Below are 22,607 nucleotides of genomic sequence, written 5' to 3'. Positions count from 1 at the left end.
ATCCAAAATGACACTTCAATTGTTTCTTAACTCTGACCAAATTTATTTTGCCCTTTCACAATGAGTGGCACAAAATTAATGTATGTCACAGGCAAACCCACAATCATGTTACCAAATGGTTAAGGAGGTAGAAAATTAGTCAAAATTACAGCGAACTGGAACTATGCTTAATTTTACACCATGTGGCCGGCTAACAAAGCTAAATGAAAATACATATTTAAGAGTGAGAAAGAAATCTGAGGAAAAGTGAAAGTTAAATGGACTGTACCACTGATAGACAAACTGATTTTAGTTTTCACTTTTAAACTAGCTGCACTGGTCAAACACAAGAATACCAAGTCAGTTGCGAGAGATTAATAACATTGAAAAAAATAGTAGACTAAAAATTTTACTGTCAATGGCAAGACAATAATGCTTGCCCATTAACCTAAAAGAAAGTGGCCTATAAAGACTGAAGGATTTCCATCGGCTCAGTTACCCTTTCTCAATGTCAGGCTCACAATCAAGGAGATCTCCTGGGATCTAACTTCAGTCAGTCAGTTTGCACAGGCAATGGCCTTGAAGTTGGATTCCAGAGCCCAGAACAGTAAAGAAAAACCCTCACTTTTAATGCGCTTAAATTTTATAGGTAACAAAAAAATTGACTGGGACATACAAATGGGATGAAGATAGAAGCTAAAGTATCAAGCTTTTAACAAAACCGTCAAAACGGAGAAGGGTGAAATCACTGATAAAGTCTGTATTTCAATATTTAATTGCAAACTCATGGTAAATTTCACATGAGCAATGAGGGTGAATGCCAACAGTTTTATTGTCACTATACTGACAAATCTAGACCAACGCCACTGCCAGGCAGCTCTTCAAAACTGAGGCAAAGCCACAACGAATGTACCCAAGTTATCTCCCACTTAACGTTGTCTATAAAACTTCATAAAACTTTGTAAGAGATAATGGGAACTGCAGATGCTGGAGAATCTGCGATAACAAAGTGTGGAGCTGGATGAACACGGCAGGCCAAGCAGCATCTTAAGCGCACAACTCCTAAGATGCTGCTTGGCCTGCTGTGTTCATCCAGCTCCACACTTTGCTACAAAACTTCATAATGCAGTTTTACAATAATTGAAGGAGAAAGGTTGGGCAAGGTAACTCAAGGGCAATGTACAGCTTTGGACAAAATTGAATAAAGTGAATCAGGAAGGGACAGAGGGTTTACCAAAAATAATGGGATTTAAATGACTAAAGCCACAGCTGGGAAACTTGTATTGAAGTCTGGAAATGAAAGGTTCCTTAGCTAAATTCCCAAAGCTTTCTTAAGAAGGCAGATGAATTAATACCACAAAAAGAAAGACAGGTTTGATACAGTCATCATCAGTGATATGTGGCCACAGGGTAATCAAGTTTGGGAACTGTGTGTGTCAGGGCACTTGGTTTTTTCGAAAGGATAGGTAAAACATCTGAGGATTAGGTAGGAGAACCCTGAAAACAATGCGAAAAAAATCTTAGCCCAGAAACCAAGCATGGATCTTCAGTATATGTGGCCTTTCACATACCACAATCTATAAATCTGATGTTATCCAAAACTCTGCTACCCAAACACCAACTAGGGTCAAATCTCTTAACCCGTCATCCACGTGTTCAATAAAATGCACTAGCTTCCAGTTAAACAGCATCACAATTTTAAAATTCTCATCTTTGTTTTAAAATTCTGCTCCAGCAGTCTCCCTCCCTCCATCTACAATCTCGCTAGCAATCACATAGCCCTCACAGATATTGTTGCTCCTCTAATTTTGGTCTCTTCAGCAGCTCCAATTTTAATTGTTCCACAATTGGTGGCCATGGTTTCAGATGCTAAGGAATGCAGGGTGCTGTCTTCTTTAATGTTTTCTATGTGACCTGGAACCAAACTTTACTTCCAAGGTTTCTGTGAAGCTCTTTGAGGCATATTGCAATGGTAAAGATGCTACTTAAAATCAGAATGTACCTATATCCAAAAATCAATAATGAAGGGTACACAATAGTGGAACGAAACTGAACAGCTTTAGAACCTTACTTCTACCAATGATTTTCTTACCTGTGAGCATGCAAACCAAAAGGCACATACCCGAAATAATACTCGGCCAGTAAATTACAGATGTTGAAGCCTTTTCAAATAGGGAATGCATTTCTGGAGATTACAGCAAAAAAAATTTGTTGGACTTCCATCATTCCCTAGATTAGTTACTTCCCCATAATAAAGCAGGACTTCATTCTCTGAAGGAACTGTGGAAATTTTTTAAAAAACATAACAGCAATCTCTTCAGGTGATCCTTATGTAATGCCTCCCAGCATTTATTCATAAACCAAGAGTAAACTGAAAGGTCTTCAATTTGTACGCTCTGATTTGTTACTCTTCTTAAGTACTGAAAATGAGACAGACTCCACCTCTGGTCCAAAATCTGGGAGCTATCAAAAATATAAAACAATGACAAACACATTCCCAAAACCTTCAGTTATTTGGAGCAAATACCATTGTCTCAAAGTAGTCACAGGACTGCTGGCAATCAATCAATCAGCTTTGATGCCTTAATTCCAGCCAAGATAATCCTGGAATTTATTTCGATAGAGTATATTTTTAGCAGCACTTCAATTAGTCACAACAGTCATCCGCAATAGTGAAACAATTCATAGAATGCCTACAGTGAGACTGCAGCCCATTCAGCCCATCAGATCCATAACAACCCTCCAAAGAGCATCCCAGTTAGACACAGCACCCACCGTATCCTTGTAACTGCATTCCCCAATGTCTAATTCATCTAACCTCCATACTCTTGAGCACAAGAGCATGGCCACTCCACCTAACCAGCACATCTTCGCCTCGTGTTCACCCACAAAGATACAGGGAGAATGTGCAAACTTCACACACACAGTCGCCCAAGGTTCCCTGATGCTGACCAGCAGCAGTGCCAACCAGAGTGACTGTACTGCCCACAATTAGCAGTTTCCTCATCCAAACTTTGAATGTTATTTTAGTCTACTAACAATTGCACTTTCTTTACATTTTAAGAACCTTGTACGTTACTTTGAATGCACTGAGATGCCACCAAAGCAACCTGCTACTTAATACATGTACATTGTAATAGCACTACCTGTACTATCAGTACATGGAAAACAACCCACTTAGTATTTTGTTTCACTGCACATTGCATATGATTAACAAGAAATAAAATGAAGGCAATTGTGCTTGTGTAGTGTTCTTTGCAGCCACTCTGTTGGCAAGCTTTTTCCAGCCAGGTAAATTCACTCAGCTGGGAAACACAGGAGTCAATATGTGCACAACAAACCCCTATGAAACCAAATATGACAAATGACAGATAATCTGTCTCTGGGATAAAACATCAATTAGGACACCTAGATATCACTTGCTCTTTTTAAAAATACTGCAATGAGGACTTTTATGTTCACTCGAGCAATAGATCAGGACCGGTTAACATTTCAACTCAAAAAAATGGTTTGGTTTTTGCACTCGAGGCTCAAGTGGGTCTTGAGCCAGAATCCTGTGTCCTGGATAAGTATGTACCTGTCAGGCAGGGAGGAAGCTGTAGAGCGCGGGAGCCGTGGTTTACGAAGGAAGTGGAATCTCTGGTCAAGAGGAAGCAGAAGGCTTCTGTTACTATAAGATGTGAATGCTCAGTTAGGGTGCTTGAGGGTTACAAGGTAGCCAGGAAAGACCGAAGGAGAGAGCTCAGAAGAGCCAGGAGGAGACATGAGAAGTTGTTGGCGGATAGGATCAGGGTAAACCGTAAGGTTTTCTATCAGTATTTAAGGAATACAAGAATGACAAAAGTAAGATTAGGCCCAATCAAGGATAGTAGTGGTAAGTTGTGTGTGGAGTCAGATGAGATAGGGGAAGCGCTAAATGAATATTTTTCAACAGTATTCACTCTAGAAAATGACAATGTTGTCGAGGAGAATACAGAGATACAGGCTACTGGACTAGGTGGCATTGAGGTTCACAAGGAAGAGGTATTTGAAGTCCCACAGAGGGTGAAGATAGCTATGACCCCTGGGCCGGATGGGATTTATCCTCGGATCCTCTGGGAATCCAGGGAGGAGATTGCCGAGCCTTTGGCATTGATCTTTAACTCATCATTGTCTGCAGGAAGAGTGCCAGATGACTGGAGGATAGCAATTGTGGTTCTCCGGTTCAAGAAGGGGAGTAGAGACAACCCTGGTAATTCTTGGCCATTGAGCCTTACCTCAGTTGTTGGCAAAGTGTTGGAAAAGGTTCTAAGGGACAGGATTTACAATCATCTAGAAAAGAATAAATTGATTAGGGATAGTCAGCACGGTTTTGTGAAGGGTAGGTCGTGCCTCACAAACCTTATTGAGTTCTTTTGAGAAGGTGACCAAACAGGTAGATGAGAGTAAACCGGTGATGTGGAGTATATGGATTTCAGCAAGGCGTTCGATAAGGTTCCCCATAACAGACTATTGTACAAAATGCAGAGGAATGGAGTTGTGGGAGATATAGCAGTTTGGATTGGAAATTGGCCTGCTGAAAGAAGACAGAGGGCGGTAGTTGATGGGAAACATTCATCCTGGAGACCGGTTACTGGTGGTGTACCGCAAGGGTCGGTGTTGGGTCCACTGCTGTTTGTCATTTTTATAAATGACCTGGATGAGGGCGTAGAAGGATGGGTTAGTAAATTTGCAGATGACACTAAGGTTGGTGGAGTTGTGGATTGGTTGCAGAGAGACATAGATAAGCTGCAGAGCTGGGCTGAGAGGTGGCAAATGGAGTTTAATGCGGACAAGTGTGAGGTGATGCACTTCGGCAGGAGTAACCAGAAGGCAAAGTACAGGGCTAATTGTAAGATTCTTAGTAGTATAGATGAGCAGAGAGATCTCGGTGTCCATGAACACAGATCCTTGAAAGTTGCCACCCAGGTTGACAGGGCTGTTAAGAAGGCATACAGTGTTTTAGCTTTGATTAATAGAGGGATCGAGTTCCGGAACTGAGAGGTTATGGTGAAGATGTACAAAACTCTGGTGCGGCCGCACTTGGAGTATTGTATACAGTTCTGGTCACCGCATTATAAGAAGGATGTGGAAGCTTTGGAAAGGGTACAGAGGAGATTTACTAGGATGTTGCCTGGTATGGAGGGAAGGTCTTATGAGGAATGGCTGAGGGACTTGAGGCTGTTTTCATTAGAGAGAAGAAGGTTGAGGGGTGACTTAATTGAAACATATAAAATAATCAGAGGGTGAGATAGGGTGGATGGGGAGAGCCTTTTTCCTAGGATGGTGACGGCGAGCACGAGGGGGCAGAGCTTTAAATTGAGGGGTGAAAGATACAGGACAGATGTCAGAGGTAGTTTGTTTACTCAGAGAGTCGTAAGGGAATGGAACGCTTTGCCTGCAACGGTAGTAGATTCGCCAACTTCAGGTACATTTAAGTGGTCATTGGATAAGCATATGGTTGTACATGGAATAGTGCAGGTTAGATGGGCTTGAGATCGGCATGACAGGTCAGCACAAGATCGTGGGCCAAAGGGCCTGTATTGTGCTGTAATGTTCTATGTTCTATGTTCAAAGGCAAGACTGTGCTAACATCTAAGCCACAGGTAACACATTATAACTGGGTTTAATGCAACTGTCGTGGATGCTAGAGACCGGAAACAAAAAAATTCCGAGAGTTATAGATGTTGAAATGCAAACTCTGATCCTCTTTCCACAAATGCTACTATGTTTCTCCAGCACTTTCTGTTTATAATACTGTTTAATATGGATTTTCAGAAGAACAGAAAATTTCTTACATAAAACCACTGCCTTCAGAGCCTGCAAGAAAGTTCATTCCCCTGATACCAACTCCATCCATCTCTGCACTACTGCTTGCGGCTGAACCAGGCCACTCGATGTTGCACTTGACCCAGAAGTGGGTTCTCATTATGTTTCCATGCCAGGTTGTCCTTTTTACATCTCGATAGTCAACTAGTTCTGACGTAGTTCTCTCCCTGCTTCTGTTTATCAGCTGTTGAAATTCACAATGCTGTTGTTATATACAACTTGACTATTGGAAAACAAAACTGGAAATACAAATAGCAGCACACCATTTGGTCCTTTGAGCCTGTTTTTCTTGTTAAAATTTCAATGTCACCATCTCCCATAGTGGAACATAAACAGGTGCCCAAAGCATCATCTGGGGTCTCTGGATTACTAGACCAGCGATAATAGCAGTACACCAATCCAAAACTGTTCCTACTCTAATAAACTCCATGGCCAACCTCTCAACTTACAACTTTTATGAATGCAAACTCACCTCAAACTCTACAGCATGCTAAATTCAAGTCACAGCAAGCACTATCCACCACCATCCAATGCTCACTGATCTCCATTGACACCCTTTAAGCAACTTGCTGCTTTCAAAACTCTCACCCTTCTTTTTGAATCTCTCCCCATCTCTAAACTCTACCAGCCCAACAACCCTCCAAAATGCTGCTCCATTCTGGCTTATTTTCCATTTGCTGATTTCATGTGCTCCTTTACCTCCCTTAGTGGCCAAGGCCTTATGCTCTGGGTCAAAAACATAGGCCTTGCTCTCCAACTGCAGTCCACGTACCTAACTGCAGTGGCTCAAGGCAGCTGCTGATGACTGCTTAGTCAAAGACAATTGAAAATTAACAACATCTGGCAACACGTGCACATGAAATTTTTTTTTCAGAAAGCTCTTCCCTAAACACGAGCAGCTCTCTTTACTCCTTTCAGATTCCCCTTAATACTACCATCTTAGACCAAGCTCTTGTTTACCAGCACGACGATATGGTTTGACAAATTTGGCTTCATAATGTGTCTATGAAGCACTTTGGTATGTTTAACTACACTAAACATGCTGGCTAAATAAATAAAAGCATAGTTAATATTAGACAGAACATTTTAAACTGGATACAATTAGCAGCTTTCTTCACAACATTTTTAAAAGACCTTGTTTCCTTTGGGAGATGCCTGCTGCAAAGGATTTTATCACAAATTCAGAGGTGCATACCAGAAGAGAGGGGAGTATTTTCATCCAATTTATAATCTATGTTGGAAGGCACACAGTCCATCTCCAATGACTTTCTAGAAGCCTCACAAGGGAACCATTGATTGTTTCATTTTTCCTATTGCACAACCAAACAAGGCCACAGTCTGTCTCTTTAGTCGAATTAGTCTCAGCTTTCCAGTAATTCCCATCCACCAGAAGATATCCCTAAGGTACCAGGTAATCCATTTTCAGTCCTGCTATAATTAAATACTCTCTCACTTTCTCATTTGCTTCCCTGTCCTCTGCTCTTCACGAGTAACAACCACCAATCATTAAATAGATCTGTCATAGTCCCCACTGTGTTTTCAATTTTCAAATCACAGTGGAAAGAAAACATTAGTCAAAATTCTGACAAATACTGGTTCAATTTCTTGCATGAAAATTGAAGGCATACTTCATATTTTACTGCACCTAAATTCACATGCAATAGTACAATTCCATTAAAATTCTAAAATTTCTGCAAATAGAAGTCAGAATTGGACCTGCACATGCGTGGAGCTCATCACGTCCATGTTGGTTGCTCACATGACAAGCAATGAAACAGTGCGCATGTGACAACAGCAAAGTTATTTTTGCATGGAAGAGTGAGGAGAATTTAAAAAGGAACAGTTCTGTAAAAAGAATGGATAAAGAAGAACCTATGCTGAGAAACCTGAACAGTCCTAATCTTAATCCCTGTTTCGATATTTCCACAAATTCAACATCAATTCAATTCTTTTGAAAGTCAGATCCAGATAGGATGAGACAGTAGAGTCATTGACAGAAACCCAGGACTGATCTCTGGCTGTACAAAGTTATTTGAGCTTAGAAAGGATGCCACAATTCAGCTCAACACCAATGGGGCCATCCTTCAACAATGAAGCAGAAACTAGAGAAGGTGGGGACAGGAAAACTTGAAAGAACTGTACTACAGGGTAACATTCCACCAAAAGCAGAGCAAATTAAAACAGCACGAACTTACGCACGGGCGTTCACATTCTCAGGGTGTCAAAATCAGGTTTCTAGTCAACAAATCATTCAAGTGTAAGAACAGTTGCTTTGCAGTCAGAAGTGGCAAACTGTATGTTGACAGCAAAATCCTGCAAATGGCAACGAGCTGACAAGTTCAGCTATTTTAGTCGCATTGTTTGATCAATAATTGTTGAGGAAGCAAAGGAAAGTGAAATTAAAAACAGAGTCTGGATTTTGTGGGTAATGGCGAAGCAACAGTGTGCGCTCCTGACATCAAAAAAGTTTGCCCATAAAGAAATAGTGAACTTGTGACACTGATTTCACCATCTCTGCCGGTGCCGAATCTGCTGTCAAACCAAAAGGTATCTATCTCCAGCCATCCAAAATCTGTGATGTTATTGAGCAGACGGATACACTGAGGAATTCTCAGGGACAAAACCTGGAAAATGAAGTGCCCTGACTAACGTTTCTGCTTTATCCATTTTAAATAAAGCAAAATAAATAATTTAGAAATTCACATTACAAATAGAAATATCAAACTGCAAAATATAACTTGGAATCTTGATCAGTGTGGTAAAACGTGAAACTATGCAAATTTAATTTTGCAGATTGAGAGACTCTTTTCAGGAGCATTAAGTATCAACACTTAATACTGAGTTAAAAAGTGAATCTCACTATCAAATTAAACCTTTTTTTTAAAATGGCTCTTCCTCAGAATTGTTGGTAGCTAGGCTAAAGTTGTTTTTTATGCAGATAGGGTGGGGGGAAGGGGTAAGGAGTAAGCAATAGGTAGAAATAGAGCCCAAGGAGAAAGAAGAACAGTTGGACAAAGGAGTAGATAACGATCAGACCAGGAGGTGAATAGTTACCATGTGGGCTGTTGGAGGCTAACAATGGTTTGTGTGTAGTAGCATATGATAACAAGACGTAGGGTATGGGGGCAGGGGCAAGGACACGGGACTGGCTCAAGCTCTAAAACTGTTGAACTTGATATGGAGTCGAGAAGTCTGTAGAGTTCCCAAGTGGAAAACGAGGTGCTGTTCTTCCAGCTTGCACAGAACTTAGCTGGAAAGCTGCAGCAAGCCTGAGACAGAGATGTTAGCCAGAGAATTGCATGCTTTTATGAAGTGGCAGGCAACTGGAAATTCAGGGTCTTTTCTGCAGACAGAATGTAGGTGGTTCTGCGAAACGGTCACCCTGACTATACTTCATTTCCACAATGATCAGCAGCCTTATGTTTCCAGATGCTGATAATACTGAACAAGTCACTTTCCACACAAATTAGGCTTGATAGTCCAGAAGTTTAATCTTTGCAATTTGTTTTCTGTAGTGATCAGTCATTGAAAATATTCACAAGAGGCTGTCAATGTACTTCTAACGACTGAAAAATCAACAAGTTTATTTCATGTAAGAAGAAAATAAACTATTTTATACAATGCATTAACAATTTGAAACTGACCTATTACAAATATCAGAAATAAAGATTCATCTCTTTCGCCCTCAACAACTACCTTAGAAAAACTCAAAGGTCAGTAAAAAGTAATCCTCTTTCCACTTTAAAATTCCTGATTCATTTGGCATGGCTATATTTGGTTTCTTTCTGGGATATGTCTGCATCCACACAATCTAACTTCTTTACTTAAGGTCTCTTCGTGAGATCCTGAAAACAAACTGCACAGCACACTCCTTTGCCTCAGCCTCCCGTTTCTGGAGCTTTAGTCCTACCAGTCAAGGTACTCATGACATTTTCTCAGCCCAAACTACTTTGGAGACTTCCAAGATACCTTTCCCTTAGGCCTGTTCTCCCAAATGGTACCTGCGCCTTACTTAACTTTCCGAATGGTTCTGTTTTTCCTTCCAAAGGCAAACTTGTTTTTGGTTTCTGTCATAGGATATTTTCTTGCTAGGCAACAGCTCAATATTTTTCCTCTCTTCGCTCATTTCCATTTTTTAAATATATAAAAGCCTTATTTAAGTGCATGTCATTAAATTTCCAAATCACCTGGGACTCACTAACCTAACATGAAATTCGAACAATGGCCTCACACACAATACAGAAATACAAATCAAAGTTAAACTTATACACGGTTCTGTCATATTTAGAACGCAAGTTTCCAAATAAGAAAAATAAAGCATAAATATTCGTCAAATTATTAACAACAGGTAACCTGATCAGTGGAAGCTATTGTCAGGTCAGTATTTTCAATTGATTGCAGACTGCAGGAATTTTAGCACCAGTCTACTCACTGTACGGAAAAGTCTAGAAAATCAATGACAACAAATTCTGGATTCTGGTAGTTACCTAGTGGAAGTCACTTCCCAGTTTTTCCGGACTATGGAGGGCAAACACTGGAGCTGTTGCTGTCAATACTACTGCAAAATCCAAATCAGCGAATCAGCAACTCTCATTCAGAATCCTACAAAACTGGAAAATCGCCCAAAGCAAACTAAGTACTAAAGCAGGTTTTTATGATGGAGTATGAAACATAAATATTTGCTTTAAGCAACCCTTAAAGACTCAAAGTTTATCGAGTCAACAGATGAAGGGCGTGTTCCCAACTTTGATCGCTGGTCTTTGCTGAATTGCTTGACCTTGTGCAGTATCATCATGAGATCTGAGGCTGGCGTGGTGGAGGCAGAGTTAGAGAGGGCTTTTTGAAAAAAAAGCAAAGTGCCTAAGAATTCCATTAATTACATGAGTGCAATAACCTCTGCTGGAAATCCTGATCCTGATTTGCTCAGTCTTTGCAAAAGACTGCTCTGCAGAATTCAATTTGTAACAATCACATGAAAAACTGGGCAAGGTGAAGCTCTGGAAGGATCATGGATGCCAAAACAAAAAAAATTAGTTATGCTTTGAGCGAGGAAAAAATGGATAAAAACCAGGATATGTTAATCACAAAGCAACTCTTTAGAAACAATCAAAAAAGTTGTCACAGACAATGAGAACTAAGATTGTTTGCAGGAGAACAGAAAAAATTTTCTAAGAGTTATTAATATTTCTTCTATTTCTGTTGAAATTATGTAAGATCCACTTCATTTCAAAAGCATGGAGAAATAATTGCTTCTTTCAACAAAAGTTGCAGTGCTTCGTATCTACTTAATAGGATGAGATTGTAAAAGACAAAAAACAACTTATTCTGTATGCTAGATAAAAAAAATGTGAGGCTGGATGAACACAGCAGGCCAAGCAGCATCTCAGGAGCACAAAAGCTGACATTTCGGGCCTAGACCCTTCATCAGAGAGGTGGATGGGGTGAGGGTTCTGGAATAAATAGGGAGAGAGGGGGAGGCGGACCGAAGATGGAGAGAAAAGAAGATAGGTGGAGAGAGTATAGGTGGGGAGGTAGGGAGGGGATAGGTCAGTCCAGGGAAGACGGACAGGTCAAGGAGGTGGGATGAGGTTAGTAGCTCCCCAGAGGAGCTCGAACAGTTCATCCACCTCACCAACACCTTCCACCCCAACCTCAAGTTCACCTGGGCCATCTCCAACACATCCCTCACCTTCCTGGACCTCTCTCCATCTCAGGCAACCACCTTGTAACTGATGTCCATTTTAAGCCCACCGACTCCCACAGCTACCTAGAATACACCTTCTCCCACCCACCCTCCTGCAAAAATTCCATCCCCTATTCCCAATTCCTCCGCCTCCGTCGCATCTGCTCCCAGGATGAGGCATTCCACTCCCGCACATCCCAAATGTCCATGTTCTTCAAGGACCGCAACTTTCCCCCCACAGTGGTCGAGAACGCCCTTGACCACGTCTCCCGCATTTCCCGCCACACATCCCTCACACCCCGCCCCCGCCACAACCGCCCAAAGAGGATCCCCCTCGTTCTCACACACCACCCCACCAACCTCCGGATAAAACGCATCATCCTCCGACACTTCCGCCATCTACAATCCGACCCCACCACCCAAGACATTTTTCCATCCCCACCCCCGTCTGCTTTCCGGAGAGACCTCTCTCTCCGTGACTCCCTTGTTCGCTCCACACTGCCCTCCAACCCCACCACACTCGGCACCTTCCCCTGCAACCGCAGGAAATGCTACACTTGCCCCCACACCACCTCCCTCCCCCCCATCCCAGGCCCCAAGATGACTTTCCATATTAAGCAGAGGTTCACCTGCACACCTGCCAATGTGGTGTACTGTATCCACTGTACCCGGTGTGGCTTCCTCTACATTGGGGAAACCAAGCGGAGGCTTGGGGACCGCTTTGCAGAACACCTCCGCTTGGTTCGCAATAAACAACTGCACCTCCCAGTCGCGAACCATTTCCACTCCCCCTCCCATTCTTGAGATGACATGTCCATCATGGGCCTCCTACAGTGCCACAGTGATGCCACCCGAAGGTTGCAGGAACAGCAACTCATAATTCCGCTTGGGAACCCTGCAGCCCAGTGGTATCAATGTGGACTTCACCATCTTCAAAATCTCCCCTTCCCCCATCGCATCCCTAAACCAGCCCAGTTCGTCCCCTCTCCCCACTGCACCACACAACCAGCCCAGCTCTTCCCCTCCACCCACTGTATCCCAAAACCAGTCCAACTTGTCTCTGCCTCCCTAACCTGTTCTTCCTCTCACCCATCCCTTCCTCCCACCCCAAGCCGCACCCCCATCTACCTACCAACCTCATCCCAACTCCTTGACCTGTCCGTCTTCCCTGGACTGACCTATCCCCTCCCTACCTCCCCACCTATACTCTCTCCACCTATCTTCTTTTCTCTCCATCTTCGGTCCGCCTCCCCCTCTCTCCCTATTTATTCCAGAACCCTCACCCCATCCCCCTCTCTGATGAAGGGTCTAGGCCCGAAACGTCAGCTTTTGTGCTCCTGAGATGCTGCTTGGCCTGCTGTGTTCATCCAGCCTCACATTTTATTATCTTGGATTCTCCAGCATCTGCAGTTCCCATTATCTCTTATTCTGTATGCTCATCTGTTCAAACACAAAAAAAAGTATAAAGCAGACTATCTAAACTGCAAATTTTTCAAGCACACAGCAAAGTTGTAAAACTTAACGTAGTACTTCATTACTCCAATTCTGTCTACTCGCTCTTGCCGAATTCATATGTTTTATCCCCGCCCCACTGATCAGGAACAGCTTGTGTAGCACAACAATACACAAATGAACAGAGGAAATATGAATACACTGCCCTAAACCAAAATATTTTCAAAGGCTCGATTACACAAATCATACTTAATTGTTTCCATACCATCGTGAGGTGCATGAACTTATGCAAACACGAGAAACAGTTACTCATTATGGGGCGGATCAAAAAGCACATGATTTGATATGTATTTGCTACATTTCAATGTATCCAATTTCCAGGTCTCTGAAGGGTGAAATGGGGCAAAGAGGCATTTCAATGCCTCCTACCTCCACTCTCATGGCATGCCCTGAAAACTACACCAGCCATTTATACTCAAGGCAGCCAATACCAATAAAATTAAATCAAGGCAGATGAAGGAAAACATTAATAAACATACAGAAAGGGAAAATAATTGGCAAATGAAGTTCAACACAGATAATTGAGGCAGAGCCTTTTACAAGGAAATGTACCAAAACTACTTATTACTTTGGAGTAACAGCTCTGAATTCGGCAGAGGAACAAAACAGATTTCAGAACACACTCATGTCAGTGAACACAGTCGCCTGTACTTAGTGAGGCTATGTTTTTTTTAAAAGTAAAAAATACATTTTACCAAAAGGATATAGGTGTTGACCAACATTTGATGCACAAAACAGAATCCAGCCTGCAAAGCTATGGTGTTCAAAAGACAGGTGTGTAAGTGAAATATTCTGCAAAGAGATTTTCCTTCCACCACAAACTGCTTACCCCTCCCAAGGTCTGGTAGGTTCACCGGCCTATCAGCCACAAATGCAGAAGAGAAATAGCCTGCAATTGGGCATGTACAAGGAGTGGATAACATTTGTTTTGTTTTCGCACCCAAGGTACATTCTGAAGAAAGTAGTTCATGTCAGGAGTTCTGAAGAAGGATCACTAAACTGAAAAAAATTAACTCTGATTTCTCTCCACAGATGCTGCCTGGCCTGCTGAGTTTTTCCAGCAATTTCTTGTGTTTGTTTCCAAATTCCACCATCCTCAGTTCTTTGCGTACTTTTTCACATCATGTCAGCCATTGGCAGTGCTCCATCACACAGTACCCCCTCACTGTCTTGGCAGTGCCCTCTCATATACCTCCCCCCCCCAACAATGGCTCACCATCCTTGAGAGGATAGTGAGACAGAGGGGTGGGAAAAGAGGGAGTGAGCAGGTGATGGGAAGGTTGGAAGAGGCAGGGGAGAAATAGGGAGAGGAAGTGGTATAAGATTTAGTAGAGGGTAGGTGGCTCAGCTGGAACAGACACCCAGCAGGCACTATTTGGGCTGAGTGACCTGCATCTGGTCATTACATCCTGTGCAAACAGTGAAGCTATGCATTCAGTTCCCTCAAAATTATTTGTAAAAAATGTATAAAGCTTTGATTTTGTTTTAAAAGTTCCAATTTTTCAGAACATACTGCTAGCCAATAAACCGCAATAGTAGTTATCCCTCTTGCCGCAGATGCTGTAACATCAGTTTGTTGTCAGCATTTTGCATTCTGGATTTTTAACATTTACAAGATTTTATTTACAAACATAAGGGTGAACTAATGACAAATTATTTGGCAAGACCCTTTTTCAAGTATTTGCAGTTACCACAATACCACCAGAAAACCTACAAGTGCACACACTTAGTACTTGCAACAAGTAGTTAAAAGTGGCAAGTAGTAATACTAGTCTTCATTGGAAAGGGACTGGTGTAGAAAAGCAGGGAAGTCCTACTGCAGCCTTACAGGGCTTTCGTGAAACCACATCTTGAGTAGCAGGTGCAGTTTTGGCCTTCTTACCCAAGAAAATACATGCTTCCAACAGTGGGAGCATGGCATAGGTAAGGCAGAATGGTAACTGGGAGAGTGGGTTTGCAATACTGGACCTGTATTCAATGAGGTTTAAAGGAATAAGGGAGCATTTCCTTGAAATGTTTCAAATTCTAAAACAGACGCACAGACTACATATATGGCTATGTCAGGGCTACCTTATTTGACCCATTTTATGTTCAAAGTATGTTCAGGATGTTGCCTGGTATGGAGGGCACCAGCAACGAAGACAGGCTGAGTAGATTAGGATTATTTACATTAGGAAGGCTGAGGTTGAGGGAGGACCTGATTGAGGTCTACAAAATCATGACCAGTATAGACAGGGTGGATAGCAAGAAGCTTCCACTGCTTCCCCGCAGCACCACCACCCCCCCCCCCCCCCCCCACCCCCGCAGAGTCGGGGACTCAATTACTAGGGGTCACAATGTCAAGGTGAGGGGGGAAAGTTTAAGCGAGGTATGTGTGGAAAGCTCTTTATGCAGAAGATGGTGCATGCCTGGAACACGTTGCCAGCAAAGGTGGTAGAGGCGGGCACGATAGCGTCATTTAAGCTGTATCTAGACAGATACATGAATGGGCCAGGGAGCAGTGGGATACAAATCCTTGGAACAGGCCCTTTGGCTCTCCAAGCCTGCGCCGATCCAGATCCCCTAAACCCGTTTAGAGGCAGGTTTAGAGGGTCTGGGTTGGCACAGGTTTGGAGAGCCAAAGGGCCTGTTCCTGTGCTGTAATTTTCTCTGTTCTTTGTTCTATTTGCTATTTTGACCTTTAAGCCACTCTTCCCACTATTGTTCTTCATGCTTGCTTCATTGTACAGAATCTATATTGTCATGCCTCACTGAGTAACATGCTGGAAACTAACTCCTGTTATCCCAGAGTGATCACAAAAGTTAAAGCTTTTACAAAAGTATGCAAAATTTACCAATGACCTGATGTTCAGACAGACGTTGACATAAAACCATTGGAACATAAAACTCCACTAGTTAAAACTTGAATCCCCTTATAAATTGTCCCTACATGTCCATTCATAGACAAAGACAGATGGAGAGACAGAGAGAAGGGGCTGGAGGTAGGGGTGGATATAAAAACTGAGAGAGCAGTTACATGGTCACTGTTCACAGGATGCATTCACAGTTCTTGCACTGATCAGAATATGGCTTCTTGATCTTCCTTCTCCAGATGCTTCCACTGATTTGCTTGAGGCACAGGATGACTGGTTCACATTTACAAAATATATCTGATAATGATTCAAGCATAACAGGTTATGGCACCTGAAGGAAAAATAGACTGATCTTTAAGCAGCTTCTACTGCTGAGAACAGAGAGCTATCCTAAGCTGGAGTAGATCTGATGACTTTTCACAATCCTGTTCATAGCCTCAAGCTGTTCAGCTACCCGAGAACCAACCACAGAGCTGCTGGCAGACAGAAGGCTTCTGTCATTGATATGTGTTTACTAGTACATAGACCGATCAGATACTTGTTACAAGTCGAATCTCCATTTGTACACCCCCTCCTACTAATGCTTGGACTGGTAGCTGTGTGAACACTGTTTCAATAAGTATAATGTTACTTGCTTTCAAAATGTGCAGCAATCTTTCAGCAATTCTGGACTTTTAAAACTATTCTTTTCCAATTTCAATCAACAATTTAAAAATACAGAAACCTAAAAAGATACATTCTTACATTAATAATATCAGAAATGTTATACTTCATATAGAATTGCATTGAAACAGCTAAAAATTACAGCTGAACTTTTCTTTCACCAAATATTCAGATTAAGAGTATCTTCCCACAGTTGGAGAAAACAACAAGTGGTTCCTGGACTAGTGGTCCATTTAGGAACTAAGCATGTGGGTAGAGAACCAGGAATAAGAATCTGCTAAAGACATTGGAGAATACAATTTTAAAAGCAAAGCCTCAACAAAATAATATACGGACAACAGATGAAGTAAAATATGGATGAATGTGAGGTTATCTGCTTTCTTCGTGAAAACAGGAAGGCAGGTCTTCATGTGAAAACCTAAGATTTGGAAAACTGAGCGAGGTGCAGTGAGAGCTAGATGGACATATACACCAGTCACCAAAAGTAAGCATGCAGGTGGTGAAGGCAGCAAATAGTACGCTAACCTGTATAGTGACAGGATTTAAGTACAGCAGCAGGGATGCCTTGCTGCAACTCTACAGGGTCGTGGTAAGATCACACCTGGAGTATTGTGCGCAGTTTTGGTCACGATATCGGAGGAAGGATGTTCTGGTGACAAAGGGAGAGTGGTAAAGGCCTTCCAGATTGATTCCCAGGACAGCTGGACTGCCATATAACCAGTCCAGGCCGTCTTCAGGAGTGTTTTAACTGGAGTTTAGAAGAATTGAGATGTGGGGGGTGAGAATGGGATCTCACAGAAATGATTAAAATATTAAAACAGAACCAGACAGCGCAAAACACAGGAAGGATGCTTCTGATGACCGGGGAATCCTGAACTATGGGTCACAGTTTAAAGATACAGAATAGGCTATTTAGGACTGAGAGGAGAAGGAATTCCTTCACCCAGAGGTTGGTGAGTCAATGGAATTCTCATAATATAGAAACCAGTTGAGGCTAAAATTTTTAATTTAAGAAGGAGTTAAGACGATAGCTGTTTGGACTAAAGGGATCAAAGGTAATATTGGTGCAGGCTCAAAGGGTTCCGACTTTCTAGTGTTCCCATCTTTCTATATCTGCGTTTTGAATTGTGTTGGGAACAGGAAGGTAAAGGAAGGCTCCATTTCTGCTCAGCTGGTAATCAGTCACCCACCCATGCTGAAAAGTACAAAAACATGGACGTGGAAGTGCAGCGTGCAACTCTGCTGTGACAAACACAGTCAAATAGTTTGCCAATAATTACTCAGAGATAATGGGAACTGCAGATGCTGGAGAATCCAAGATAACAAAATGTGAGGCTGGATGAACACAGCAGGCCAAGCAGCATCTCAGGAGCACAAAAGTTGAGGTTTCAGGCCTAGACCCTTCATCAGAGAGGGAGATGGGGTGAGGGTTCTGAAATAACTAGGGAGAGAGGGGGAGGCGGACCAAAGATGGAGAGAAAAGAAGATAGGTGGAGAGGAGAGTATAGGTGGGGAGGTAGGGAGGGGATAGGTCAGTCCAGGGAAGACAGACAGGTCAAGGGAGGTGGGATGAGGTTAGTATGGAAGAAATGGAGGTGTGGCTTGAGGTGGGAGGAAGGGATCGGTGAGAGGAAGAACAGGTTAGGGAGGCAGAGACAGAGGCAGAGGCTGGGCTGGTTTTGGGATGCAGTGGGGGAAGAGGAGATTTTGAAGATGGTGAAGTCCACTTTGATACCACTGGGCTGCAGGGTTCCCAAGCGGAATATGAGTTGCTGTTCCTGCAACCTTCGGGTGGCATCACTGTGGCACTGTAGGAGGCCCATGATGGACATGTCATCTCAAGAATGGGAGGGGGAGTGGAAATGGTTCGCGACTGGGAGGTGCAGTTGTTTATTGCGAACCAAGCGGAGGTGTTCTGCAAAGCGGTCCCCAAGCCTCCGCTTGGTTTCCCCAATGTAGAGGAAGCCACACCGGGTACAGTGGATACAGTACACCACATTGGCAGGTGTGCAGGTGAACCTCTGCTTAATATGGAAAGTCATCTTGGGGCCTGGGATGGGGGGGGAGGGAGGTGGTGTGGGGGCAAGTGTAGCATTTCCTGCGGTTGCAGGGGAAGATGCCATGTGTGGTGGGGTTGGAGGGCAGTGTGGAGCGAACAAGGGAGTCATGGAGAGAGTGGTCTCTCCGGAAAGCAGACAGGGGTGGGGATGGAAAAATGTCTTGGGTGGTGGGGTCGGATTGTAGATGGCGGAAGTGTCGGAGGATGATGCGTTTTATCCGGAGGTTGGTGGGGTGGTGTGTGAGAACGAGGGGGATCCTCTTTGGGCGGTTGTGGCGGGGGCGGGGTGTGAGGGATGTGTGGCGGGAAATGCGGGAGACGTGGTCAAGGGCGTTCTCGACCACTGTGGGGGGAAAGTTGCGGTCCTTGAAGAACTTGGACATTTGGGATGTGCGGGAGTGGAATGCCTCATCCTGGGAGCAGATGCGGCGGAGGCGGAGGAATTGGGAATAGGGGATGGAATTTTTGCAGGAGGGTGGGTGGGAGAAGGTGTATTCTAGGTAGCTGTGGGAGTCGGTGGGCTTAAAATGGACATCAGTTACAAGGTGGTTGCCTGAGATGGAGAGAGGTCCAGGAAGGTGAGGGATGTGTTGGAGATGGCCCAGGTGAACTTGAGGTTGGGGTGGAAGGTGTTGGTGAGGTGGATGAACTGTTCGAGCTCCTCTGGGGAGCAAGAGGCAGCGCCTATACAGTCATCAATGTAACGGAGGAAGAGGTGGGGTTTGGGGCCTGTGTAGGTGCGGAAGAGGGACTGTTCCACGTATCCTACAAACAGGCAGGCACAGCTGGGACCCATGCGGGTGCCCACGGCCACCCCCTTTGTATGTGGGAAGTGGGAGGAATCGAAAGAGAAGTTCTTGAGGGTGAGGACGAGTTCGGCTGGGCGGATGAGGGTGTCGGTGGAAGGGGACTGGTCGGGCCTGCAGGACAGGAAGAAGCGGAGGGCCTTGAGGCCATCTGCATGCGGAATACAGGTGTATAGGGACTGGACATCCATGGTGAAAATGAGGTGTTGGGGACCAGGGAATTGGAAGTTCTGGAGGAGGTGGAGGGCGTGGGTGGCGTCACGGACGTAGGCAGGGAGTTCCTGGACCAAAGGGGAGAAAATGGAGTCCAGATAGGTGGAGGTGAGTTCAGTGGGGCAGGAACAGGCTGAGACAATGGGTCGACCAAGGCAGGCAGGTTTGTGGATTTTGGGAAGGAGATAGAAACGGGCCGTGTGGGGTTGGGGGCTGTGGGTGGGAGGTCCCCTGAGGTGATGAGGTCATGGATGGTGCTGGAGATGATGGTTTGGTGCTCGGGGTGGGGTCATGATTGAGGGGGCGGTAGGAGGTGGTGTCGGAGAGTTGGCGTTTGGCCTCGGCGATGTAGAGGTCAGTGCGCCATACTACCACTGTGCCACCCTTGTCTGCGGGTTTGATGGTGAGGTTGGGGTTGGACTGGAGGGAGCAGAGGGCTGCCCGTTCTGCAGGGGAGAGGTTGGAGTGGGTGAGAGGGGTGGAGAGGTTGAGGTGGTTAATGTCTCGACGGCGGTTAGCGATGAAGAGGTCAAGGGAGGGTAGGAGGCCTGGGGGTGGTGTCCGGGAGGACGACTTGTGTTGGAAGCGGGTGAAGGGGTCAGTGGAGGGAGGGTTAGGCTCCCGGTTGCCAATAATTACTGACCAGGCTACCATTTGAAGAATACCTAATGAGTAACAATATCTCAAACAAACATTCAGCGCTTGCAAAAGACAGAGTGTGGTCAAGGGAGGAGGAGGAGCAAGGCGGGGTTGGTGGCATGGAATAACAATGCTCTGCAAGTCTTCACAATTCCAAATTTTGGCCGATGCAGTAACTAGACAATGCAATCAGAATGCTGCCCAAACAACTTTCACCTCCCCATGGTCAAACATTATTTCTTGAACAGGATTGCACCAAGCAACACAGATAACACCAGAGCCCATTTTCCACAAAACCTTACCTACATACTTGAATCTGCTACTTTGTGGCACAATGCAATGGAGATTCAATGTAATATGTCAATATAAGCTCTTGGTTTCTACTTTAAATTCATGCTCCCAGGGAAACATTTTGAAAAAAGTGCTAGGCAAAAATACCACTTAGTTCACATGATTAAAAGTGCAACATTGTCATTTTTAATGAATTGCGTCCCTTGGAAGGAAGTATCTTAACAAATACTTCATTTATAATAGACCAACAGTAACAGCCATTCCCAGAATGCTGACCTCACTTCATTTTTGCTGCACAGTGGAATTTTTTTACAAAAAAACAGAAACAGAACCAGAAATAGGGCACTTAAAGCAGTGTTAAAATTTTCCACTGAATTATATCATAGTTGACCTGCAACCCAACTTCTTATTCGCACTTTGCCCCATATTCCTGGTTAAAATTTAACTCTCCTGCAAAAGGAGTCGAAGTTCAAAACTGCAACACCCTGTTTTTGCAAGAAACATTTCCTAACGTCCATTCCTAAAGATCTCTGATACTACTGTCTTTTAAAAAAAACACTTTCTTTTAGGCCTAGATTCCCCACTGGAAATAGTTTATTTCCATCCACCGTATCAATTCTCTGCAATATCTCGAAAGCTATGTTCAAATCACACCTTAATCTTCTAACTTCCAGGGAAAACAATCCTATTTTGTGTGAATTTGCATTGTAATTCAGTCCTTCGATTCCAAGTATCAATTTGATGAATCTATGTTATAATCCTTCAAAGGACAATACATCTTCCATGAAGTGTGGTGCCCAGAATTGCTCACAGTATTATAGCCAGTGCTTTATAAAGTTCCAACAACTTATAGATGCATTTTGCTAAAAAAAGTACAAAGCCGATGACTTCAAAATTGCACACATTTAGAACATAATAGTACAGCACAGGGACAGGCCATTCAGCCAACCATGTCTGTGACCACCATGATGCCATTCTAAACTAATCCTATCTGACTACACATGGTCCAAATTCCTCTATTTCCTGTCTGTTTACATCTGTCTAAATGACTCTCAAAATGTTGCTACCGTATTTGCTTCTCCCACCTCCCCTGGCAGTGTGTTCCAGTTACGTACCATGCTCAGTGCAGGATAGCTGCTTCGCAAATCTCCTTTAAAAACTGCCCTTCTCTCATTATACCTCTGCCCCTTAGTATCTGACATTTCCACCTTGTGGAAAAAAGACTCCAACTACCTACTGTATCCATGCCTCTCAGTTTGATACACTTCTATTAGGTCACTCCTCAGCCTCCGATACTCGAGTGAAAACAATCAAAGTTTGTCCAAACTCTCCTTGTAACTAACACACTCCAATCCAGGCAACATCCTGCATTCCCCATGCAGATGGCCTAAAAGACCTCCACTACTTCTTGTCCCGCAGGCCCGACGAGTCCCCCTCCAGTAACACCCTCATCCCGTTTATCCGAACTCGTCCTCACCCTTAACAACTCTCCTTGAATTCCTCCCACTTCCTACAGACAAAGTGGGTGGCCTTGGGTACCCGCATGGGCCCAAGCTATGCCTGCCTCTTTGTAGGTTATATGGAACAATCCCTCTTCTGTGCCTACACTGGCCCTTTCCCCATCTCTTCCTCCATTACATTGATGACTGTTTCGGCGGCGCCTTGTGTTCCCATGAGAGCTCGAACAGTTCATCCACTTTAACACCTTCCACCCCAACCTCAAGTTCACCTGGACCATCTCTGACACTTCTCTCTCCTTCTTGGACCTCTCTTTCTCCATCTCTGGCATCCACCTGGAAACCGATATCCATTTTAAGACTACCGACTCCCACAACTATTTAGAATATTCCTCCTCTCACCCACCTTCCCTCAAAAAGGACATCCCCGATCTCAATTCCTTTGTCTCTGCTGCATCTGCTCCCGAGAGAAGGCATTCCACTCCCGAACATCCCAGATGTCCTCTTTTTTTCAAGAACCGCAATTTCCCCTCCACAGTGATCAAAATGCCCTCAACCGTGTCTCCCGCAACTCATCCCTTATACCCACTATCCGCAATAATAACC

The 22,607-nt window shown here is 43.8% G+C and overlaps 1 protein-coding gene across 5 annotated transcripts in view; it reads right to left on the bottom strand.

Moving 5' to 3' along the window:
• The window catches only part of lrp6 (low density lipoprotein receptor-related protein 6), a 182,758-nt gene that overhangs the window by 109,246 nt on the left and 50,905 nt on the right, over positions 1-22,607 (bottom strand). The window contains exon 1 of one of the 5 annotated variants that reach the window (XM_048549412.2): positions 10,314-10,477. The exons of the other annotated variants lie outside the window; for them this stretch is intronic. The gene's annotated coding sequence lies outside the window, so the exon portion shown is untranslated. Of the gene's footprint in view, positions 1-10,313; positions 10,478-22,607 lie in introns of those variants that run through there. 5 annotated transcript variants of the gene reach the window in all.

This window comes from Stegostoma tigrinum, chromosome 18, assembly GCF_030684315.1.
Source record: "Stegostoma tigrinum isolate sSteTig4 chromosome 18, sSteTig4.hap1, whole genome shotgun sequence".
NCBI classification, from domain to species: domain Eukaryota; kingdom Metazoa; phylum Chordata; class Chondrichthyes; order Orectolobiformes; family Stegostomatidae; genus Stegostoma; species Stegostoma tigrinum.
This window is presented reverse-complemented; position numbering and strand designations above follow the sequence as displayed.